Raw genomic sequence first — 9,071 nt, 5'->3', positions numbered from 1 at the left:
GCTCACTGCAACCTCCACCTTCCGGGTTCAAGCAATTCTCCTGCCTCAGCCTCCTGAGTAGCTGGGACTACAGGTGTGCGCTACCACACCTGGCTAATTTTTGTATTTTTAGTAGAGATGGGGTTTCACCATGTTGCCCGGGCTAGTCTGGAACTCCTGACCTCAAGTGATCCTCCTCCCTCGGCCTCCCAAAGTGCTGCGGTTACAGGCGTGAGCCACTGTTCCTGGCTCCTATGTCAGCTTTTTATTGGAAGCCTATTTGCTTACTGCAGGAAAAATATATGTATATATTTTATCTCTAGATGGCAGGATTTTTTTTCCTCTCACTAAAATACACCATGGAATAGTCATCAGAAGGAAACTTTTGTTTTTAACCAGTATTGTTTCTCTTTCATGATAATGACATCTGACATTGAGTTTTTACAGTTTCCAAAGCCCTTGGACTTGCTTTGTCTTGTTTTTAATCTTTACAGAAACTCTGTATAGCACATGCTATGAGCCTCATTTTATAGATGAGGAAACAAGCTTGGAGACGTAAGTAACCATTAGAAAGCCATGTGGCACCACCCAGCCCAGCCCTCACTGCAGAGCCGAGTGGTCTTTGCTGCATCCCTCTGCCTCCAGAGAGGCCTTCTGGCCCTGCAGGTGGCTTTCACATTAGAGGCTGTGGCCCTGCCATCTTTTCCCCCAGACAACAGTGCGGAGGCCCCCGCCCTGCTGAGCTCATTTGCAGTTAATATTGCCCTGAGGCCTTGGTAGGTCACACAGTCTGCTTTTTAGACTGTTAGGTTTGGCCGGGACTGCGGCTCCGCCCTTAAGTTCTCTTTCCCAAGTGAAAATAGCTGATGAATTGACTTCGCTGAGGCCGGGCTGGCATCTCTTAGCAAATGTCTCCAATCACATCTTGTTTTCCGTAATTCATGTTTGGTGCTATTATTGTATTTCTACCCATTCCAAGATGCAGAACAGAACTATCAAATGGCTGTGTCTTTACTTGCGATTAGTCAGGGACTTCATTTCTCGGGATCCAGCTCACCTGTAATTTTAGGGCTTCCGGCAGGCAAGGCCACTCTTGTCTAGAAGAAGCTGGAAAGGAGATGCTGTCAGTGCCAGGCCTCCTGCTCTCCTCCCCAGTTCCAACCCACTAATTCCAAGTCCTTCCCCGTATCTCCTCTGTCCTCTAAGCACCTTCTCACTTCTAACCTGTTCTTGTTTACACTAACAACATCTGTTGAGCGCCTTCCTTATTCCAGCGCTTTATATTCATTATCCAAATCCATTTTATGCTCCCAGGAAGAAGCTGATAAGCATATCCATGGCAAGGTTGTTTGTTTTTTTTTTTTTTTTTTGAGACGGAGTCTCGCTCTGTCGCCCAGGCTGGAGTGCAGTGGCCAGATCTCAGCTCACTGCAAGCTCCGCCTCCCGGGTTCCCGCCATTCTCCTGCCTCAGCCTCCCGAGTAGCTGGGACCACAGGCGCCGCCACCTCGCCCGGCTAATTTTTTGTGTTTTTAGTAGAGACGGGGTTTTGCCGTGTTAGCCAGGATGGTCTCGATCTCCTGACCTTGTGATCCGCCCGTCTCGGCCTCCCAAAGTGCCGGGATTACAGGCTTGAGCCACCGCGCCCGGCCCATGGCAAGGTTTATAAAACAGCTAAGGTTTAACGGGCTAACCCCAGGGCATTTAGTGGAAACCAGAGACCTTCCAGCATTGTAAATACAGGTGAGGAAAGAAATGTATGCTTGGTTTAGTTTTGGTTGACTGGAAGTTTCTTCCTATAAGATCTTGAATTGTGCTAAGGATTCACCTGTTCCTCTTTTGCAAGACTGTCTGACAAGTGTCATTACTCATTTCAGTTCAGTGCAGCGCTAGATATTAAGCATCTATTATGTGCAGGGCATTGTACTAATCTGGCAATACAAAGATCTCTGCACAAAGGAGGCCCCCGGACTCCTGCAACTAAGGAAAGGTAATAATGACATTTTTCAGAGGAGATTTTTTTTTTTCCTTTTTTTTTTTTTTTTTTTGTTTGTTTTTTGAGACAGAGTCTCACTCTGTCTTCTGGGCTGGAGTGCAGTGGCGCGATCTCGGCTCACTGCAAGTTCCGCCTCCTGGGTTCACACCATTCTCCTGCCTCAGCCTCCCGAGTAGCTGGGACTACAGGCGCCCGCCACCTCGCCCAGCTAATTTTTTTGTATTTTTAGTAGAGACGGGGTTTCACTCTGTTAGCCAGGATGGTCTCGATCTCCTGACCTCATGATCCACCCGCCTTGGCCTCCCAAAGTGCTGGGACTACAGGAGTGAGCCACCACGCCCAGCCCAGAGGGGATGTTTTAAGGGCTTCTTCAATTCACTGCAGGTTCAGAGTGACTGCTTTACAGATTTAAGTTATAAAATAAGCCCAAAGATAAGACCCTAGAAAAAAGAATGAACATACAAATAGAACTAATGTATAAACATACACAAAAAGTTAAGTCCCCTCTCTCTGTTACTGTAACCCCCCAAGGGGTTCACCTTGCACGCTGCCCAGACAGAGCCGATTCACCAAGACAGGGGAACTGCAATAGAGAAAGAGTAATTCATGCCGAGCCGGCTGTGAAGAAGACTGGAGTTTTATTCTTACTCAAATCAGCCTCCCTGAGCGTTTGGGGAGCAGAATTCTTAAGGATAATTTGGCAGATCCGGGGAAGCGGGTGAGCCAGGAGTGCTGATTGGTCAGAGATGAAATCATAGGGAGTCGAAGCTGTCTTCTTGCAGAGTCAGTTCTGGGTGGGGACCGCAAGATCCGGTGAGCCGGTTTATTTATCTGGGTGGGACCAGCTGATCCATCAAGTGCAGGGTCTGCAAAACAAGTCAAACGCTGATCTTAGGAGCAGTTTAGGGGAGGGTTAGAATCTTGTAGCCTCCAGCTGCGTGACTTCTAAACCCTGAAAGGCAATCTAGTCCCCAGGCTAGAAGGAGGGCTGCTTTGGGAAAGGGTTGTTACCATCTTTGTTTAAACTATAAACTAAGTTTCTCCCAAAGTTAGTTCAGCCTACACCCAGGAATGAATAAAGACAGCGTGGAGGTTAGGAGCAAGATGGACTCAGTTAAGTTTGATCTCCTTCACTGTCTCAGTCATACTTTTGCAAAGGCAGTTTCAATCTGATGTTCTGCTGTGATACTTCCTTAAGGAGCCTGACCTCTCACAGGTACGAGTGACCAGAGGAGGCCCTGCAATGGCAACCAGGAGGGGGAAAACAGAAAGGCCTAGAAAATCAACTCCAACTGTTTGACGGTGTTGCTTTAAGATGCAGGAAGTGAAGAGTGATTGGCATGGCCGGGTGTGGTGGTTCACGCCTATAATCCCAGCATTTTGGGAGGCTGAGGCGGGCAGATCACTTGAGGTCACGAGTTCGAGACCAGCCTGGCCAATATGGAGAAACCCTATTCTCTACTAAAAATGCAAAAATTAGCTGGGTATGGTCGTGCACACCTGTAATCCCAGCTACTTGGGAGGCTGAGGCAGGAGAATTGCTTGAATCCAGGAGGTGGAGGTTGCAGTGAGTCGAGACTGCACCACTGCACTCCAGCCCGGGCGACAGAACGAGACTCTGACTCAAAAAAAAAAAAAAAAAAAAAAAAAGAGTGATTGGCAAAGTGCCCTGCAGTGCCTGATGTTATTATTAGTTCGTCTTTCACATTCCTATCTCAGGCCTTCAAATCGCCAGTTACCAGAGCTGTCATTCACCTCACGCTGTGATGAGGGCTGGGCATGCATTTTCTCATTCAATCCTCACAGCAACTGGATGAAATGAACATTGTTATATATCCCCACATTATAGGGAGGAAACTGAGGCTTCATAAGGTTAATATCTGGCCCAAGAGAACCAGAATCAACTCCAAGTTTCTCCAGCCAGAGACTAGGCTGGTCATCACCACTTTCGATGGCGGCTGATGCTCACGCCCTCCAAGGGTTTCTGTGGATTCTAAGTGGAGCTCTGTGCCACGGAGGAGAGCCAAAAAGGAGGCCCCAACCCTGCAGGGCTGAAGAGTCTCCCCAAGACTGATGCCCGCTCACTGGACCACCAGTCTCCTCCCAAAGGGCTTTTAAAGGAAACCAGGAAGTAACACTGTTCCCATACATGGGGTCTGATGGTGTCACTTTGAACAGAGAAAAGGCTCCTATGAGATCCCATTCTGAAAGGGAGCAGGCCAGCCTGGTCTCTGCAGGGAGGCAGTGCATACCTGGACTAGAAGTTAGCTTTATCACCAGCTCTTTATTCTTTTCACATTTGGTTAATAACCATTCATCAAACATCAACTATGGATCAGGTTCTGTGCTAGGTCCTGATTCAAATAAAAAGTATTATTCCTGCCTTTAGAAAAGTAAGCAGAGAAGGCAGGTAGGTGAAGCTGTAGTACAATGTAGGAAGTGCTGAAAATGAGAAGCAGTTAGGAATAAGACTGGGTTTAATTCTGAGTTTGACACGGAGTGCAGTGGGGTTATTTAAAAACTGTAAGCTTCAATTTCCTCTGCTATAAAATGGGGATAATGAGACTGTCAGGCCTCTGAGCCCGAGCCCAAGCCAAGCCATCGCATCCCCTGTGACTTGCACGTATACGCCCAGATGGCCTGAAGTAACTGAAGAATCACAAGAGATGAAAATGCCCAGGCCGGGCGCGGTGGCTCAAGCCTGTAATCCCAGCACTTTGGGAGGCCGAGGCGGGCGGATCACAAGGTCAGGAGATCGAGACCACAGTGAAACCCCGTCTCTACTAAAAATACAAAAAATTAGCCGGGCGCGGTGGCGGGCGCCTGTAGTCCCAGCTACTCAGGAGGCTGAGGCAGGAGAATGGCGTGAACCCGGGAGGCGGAGCTTGCAGTGAGCCGAGATCGCGCCACTGCACTCCAGCCTGGGAAACAGCGTGAGACTCCGTCTCAAAAAAAAAAAAATAAAAAAAAAAAAAAAAAAAAAGAAAATGCCCTGCCCCGCCTGGACTGATGACATTCCACCAGAAAAGAAGTGAAAATGGCCGGTCCTTGCCTTAAGTGATGATATTACCTTGTGAAAGTCCTTTTCCTGGCTCATCCTGGCTCAAAAAGCTCCCCCACTGAGTACCTTGTGACCCCCACTCCTGCCCACCAGAGAACAACCCCCCTTTGACTGGAATTTTCCTTTACCTACCCAAATCCTATAAAACGGCCCCACCCTTATCTCCCTTCCCTGACTCTCTTTTCGGACTCAGCCCGCCTGCACCCAGGTGATTAAAAAGCTTCATTGCTCACCCAAAGCCTGTTTGGTGGTCTCTTCACACCGACGCGCACGACAGAGACCTTCTACCTCTTAGGCTTTGTTGAAAGGATTTAAACAACAAAGGTATGGAAAATGTTTGACTCTAGGACTGTTCCTGGTTGTCTGCTGAATAACTGCCAATTCTCACAATCTTGGGCAGGTGACTAAACCCTTCCTCTTCAGCTTCCCAATCTGTCAATTCAGGCTGACACATCTTCCAAACTTCTGGATCTGTCAATCAATAGAGGTCACCTAAAAACTCTGTGAGAGGAATTATGAGAACATAGAAGGAATAAAAAGCCCTCAGAAGGGCCAGGTGCAGTGGCTCACGCCTGTAACCCTGGCACTTTGGGAGGCTGAGGCAGGCGGATCACTTGAGGTCAGGAGTTTGAGAACAGCCTAGGCAACACGGTGAAACCCCGTCTCTAGTAAAAACACAAAAATTAGCCAGGCGTGGTAGTGCACACCTGAAGTCTTGCTACTCAGGAGGCTGTGGTAAGAGGATCACTTGAGCCCAGGAGGCAGAGGTTGCAGTGAGCTGAGAGCACACCACTGTACTCCAGCCTGGGCAACAGAGACCCTGTCTCAAAAAGAAAAGGAAAAAAAAAAAAAAATCCCTCAGAGGGCTTCTAGAAAAGCTGGGAGACTAAGAGGAGCAATGTGTTGAACACAGAAGTGAGTCAGTGTGAGCTGTATTGGTGTCTACTCTTCCCTCTGTGGTTCTTCGAAGGGAGTGGAGGGTGGGTGATGGGGGTGACTCAAGAATGCACAGGGCTTTATCAATCAAATTCCCACATGGAACCAGGAACAAGCCTGGCAGGTTCATGGACCAGCGAAGAGATTGGCGTAGATCCTTTCAGGGATCGTTTAGATTATAATCATAGACCTTCAGAGTCACCTAATTGGGTGGATGAGAACACCGCTGAGCTCATGCTTTGCCCACAGTCCCAGCAGTCACCCTGCCATGTCAGATGTCTTTCCTCAGAAGCTCTCTCCTGCCAGTGGCAGCCGCTGGGGTCACCTGTCCCCAGGTGCCTCATCTCATCAGGTTCCACGAAACTCCCCTCTCCACCCATCAGCCTGGATCCAGGCCTGCACCTTCCAAGAATGCAGATGCCACGACCAACCTGCATCCACAGAGAATGAGAAACACAGCTTGAAAGGCCAGTGATGCCCCCACAGAGTGGCCAATCACATCTTGCTAGAGTTTTCCATGCCAATAAAACCAGATAAAGCAAATAAACACTTTCAGCCTGACCCAAAGGAGAACAAATGAGGCAGTTATAAGAAGGTAGGGTGTGACCCTATAAACATAAACCGGTAGAGCTGGAAAAAACTCCTTCAAAGAGAATGGCTCACCTTGCTCCATTTCCCTTGCAGCGATTCCTGGGGCACATCTAGTATCAGCAGTTGCAGGTATTAGTAATGGAAATGAAATCCATACCTCCCAGCTAACAATCTCTGCCCAGTTACTTGTAGTTACTTATCTGTCTCTATCAAGTAGCACATATATTACATTCATGCCTAAATAAACAAGAAAAAAAGGCTAATTTCCTGGCAGGAAATTTTTACATAATTAGTCAGCAGCTCCAGCCCCTGGTCCGTCTCTAACCAGCACTGTGACCTTTAGCAGGTCCACCTCTCTTCATCACCCTCAGCACAACCTCAGGCCCAACCCCCACAAGCCTCTCCTGGACCACCCCAGTGGCTTCCAGCTGATTTCTGTGTCTCTAGTTTTTCTTCTCTCCCAAGCATTCCCCACTCTAGAAGCCTTTTGTGTAGAGATCCTCCTAAAACCCCAAATCTGCTCAACTCTCTCCTGCTTAAAATCCATAACCTCTCAGCCCAGCCCAGTGGCTTCACATCTGTAATCCCAGCACTTTGGGAGACCAAGGCAAGAGGATCACTTGAGCCCAGAAGTTTGAGACCAGCCTGGGCAACATAGGTAGATACTGTCTCTACAATAAGTAAAAAGTTAATTGGGCATAGTGGTGCTCACCTATAGTCCCAGCTACTCAGGAGGCTGAGTGGGGAGGATGGCTTGAGCCCAGGAGGTCGAGGCTGTAGTGAGCTGTGCTTACGCCACTGCACTGCAGCCTGGGTGACAAAACAAGATCCTGTCTCAAAAACAAACAAAAATCTACAACCTCTCTTCATTTACTCTAGGACAAGTTCAGACATCCATGTACAGCTTACAGTCATTTGTGATCTGGCCCCTGTTTACCATTCCAGAATGATATCTGTCTCTCCATTCACCCACCCCCTTTTTTTTTTTTGAGACTGAGTCTTACTCTATTTCCCAAGCTGGGGTGCGGTGGTGCGATCTCGGCTCACTGCAACCTCCGCCTCCCAGGTTCAACCAATTCTCCAGCCTCAGCCTCCCGAGTAGCTGGGATTACAGGCACATCCCACCATGCCCAGCTAATTTTTGTATTTTTAGTAAAGACGGATTTCACCATGTTGGCCAGGCTGGTCTTGAACTCGTGACCTCAAGTGATCTGCCCACCTCGGCCTCCCAAAGTGCTGGAATTATAGGCGTGAGCCACTGCGCCTGGCCTCTCCATTCACTGTCTTAAATTCTATGTTCCAGTTATATATTTACATACTCATGGCTCCCTGTATAATACTAATAACAGCAACAATGACCAATATCTATTGTTTGCTATGTATCAGGTTTGTTCTAAAAAACTCTTCCTTCTGATTCAAGTTGGTGTTTGAAAAAGAAAGACTAATAAAAATAGATTAATAAAAGACTCTTTGTGCATTAACTTATTTAATCTTTACAACTCTACTAGCTATTAACTATAATTATCTCCATTTCACAGATGAGAAAACAGACAAAGAAAGGTGAAATAACTATCCAGGCCGGGCGCGGTGGCTCAAGCCTGTAATCCCAGCACTTTGGGAGGCCGAGATGGGCGATCACGAGGTCAGGAGATCGAGACCATCCTGGCTGACACGGTGAAACCCCGTCTCTACTAAAAAATACAAAAAAACTAGCCGGGCGAGGTGGTGGGCGCCTGTAGTCCCAGCTACTCGGGAGGCTGAGGCAGGAGAATGGCATGAACCCGGGAGGCGGAGCTTGCAGTGAGCCAAGATCACGCCACTGCACTCCAGCCTGGGCGGCAGAGCGAGACTCTGTCTCAAAAAAAAAAAAAAGAAATAACTATCCAAAGTCACTCAACAAGTAAAAGGTGTAGAACCTGAATACAACCTGCTTACCCTGCCCTCACTCCTTCTCTCTGGGTCTTTGTACGAGAGGCTCCCTCCGCCTGGAAGACCCTTCCTTTTCTCCCCCATTCTTCACTTGGCTAACTCCTCCTCCTCGTCTGAGAGTTCCCTTGTAAACATCTCCTCCTCTGAGGTTTCCCTTGCTAGGCTGCTATTTCCCCTCAATGGCAGCTAGTCTCCAAAGACAGCACCCACTGAATGATGTCTTCCAACAACCATGCTCTTACGTAGTTCTCTCGGATACTGAATCTCATTTGACCCTGTGACTCACCGTGGAATACAGCAGAAGGGATGCTGAATAAATTCCAGGGCTAAGTCATAAAAAGCCTTGCGATTTCTGCCCAAGTCTCTTGAAAAAGTCACTCTGGGGATCTATAAGGAACTTAAACAATCTAACAAGCAAAAAATAAACAACCCCCTTAAAAATGGGCAAAGGATATCAGCAGATACTTCTCAAAAGAAGACATACATGTGGCCAACAAATATATGAAAAAATGCTCAACATCACTAATCATTAGAGAAATGCACATCAAAACCACAAGGAGATACCAGTTTATACCAGTCAG

At 47.7% G+C, this 9,071-nt stretch overlaps 1 long non-coding RNA gene across 3 annotated transcripts in view; it reads right to left on the bottom strand.

The window, feature by feature from the left end:
• Window positions 1–1,042: 1,042 nt before the first annotated feature.
• LOC123567465 (uncharacterized) overlaps window positions 1,043–9,071 on the bottom strand; it is a 30,494-nt gene continuing 22,465 nt past the window's right edge. For all 3 annotated transcript variants that reach the window (XR_012420040.1, XR_012420041.1, XR_006690412.3), the window contains 3 exons: window positions 6,173–6,401; window positions 2,513–2,839; window positions 1,043–1,086 (listed from right to left, as the gene is read on the bottom strand). This is a non-coding gene — a long non-coding RNA (uncharacterized lncRNA). The remainder of the gene's footprint in view (window positions 1,087–2,512; window positions 2,840–6,172; window positions 6,402–9,071) is intronic.

This window comes from Macaca fascicularis, chromosome 11, assembly GCF_037993035.2.
Source record: "Macaca fascicularis isolate 582-1 chromosome 11, T2T-MFA8v1.1".
Taxonomy (NCBI): Eukaryota; Metazoa; Chordata; class Mammalia; order Primates; family Cercopithecidae; genus Macaca; species Macaca fascicularis.
The sequence above is the reverse complement of the archived record's forward strand: the minus strand, read 5'-3'. Positions and strand labels throughout refer to the sequence as shown.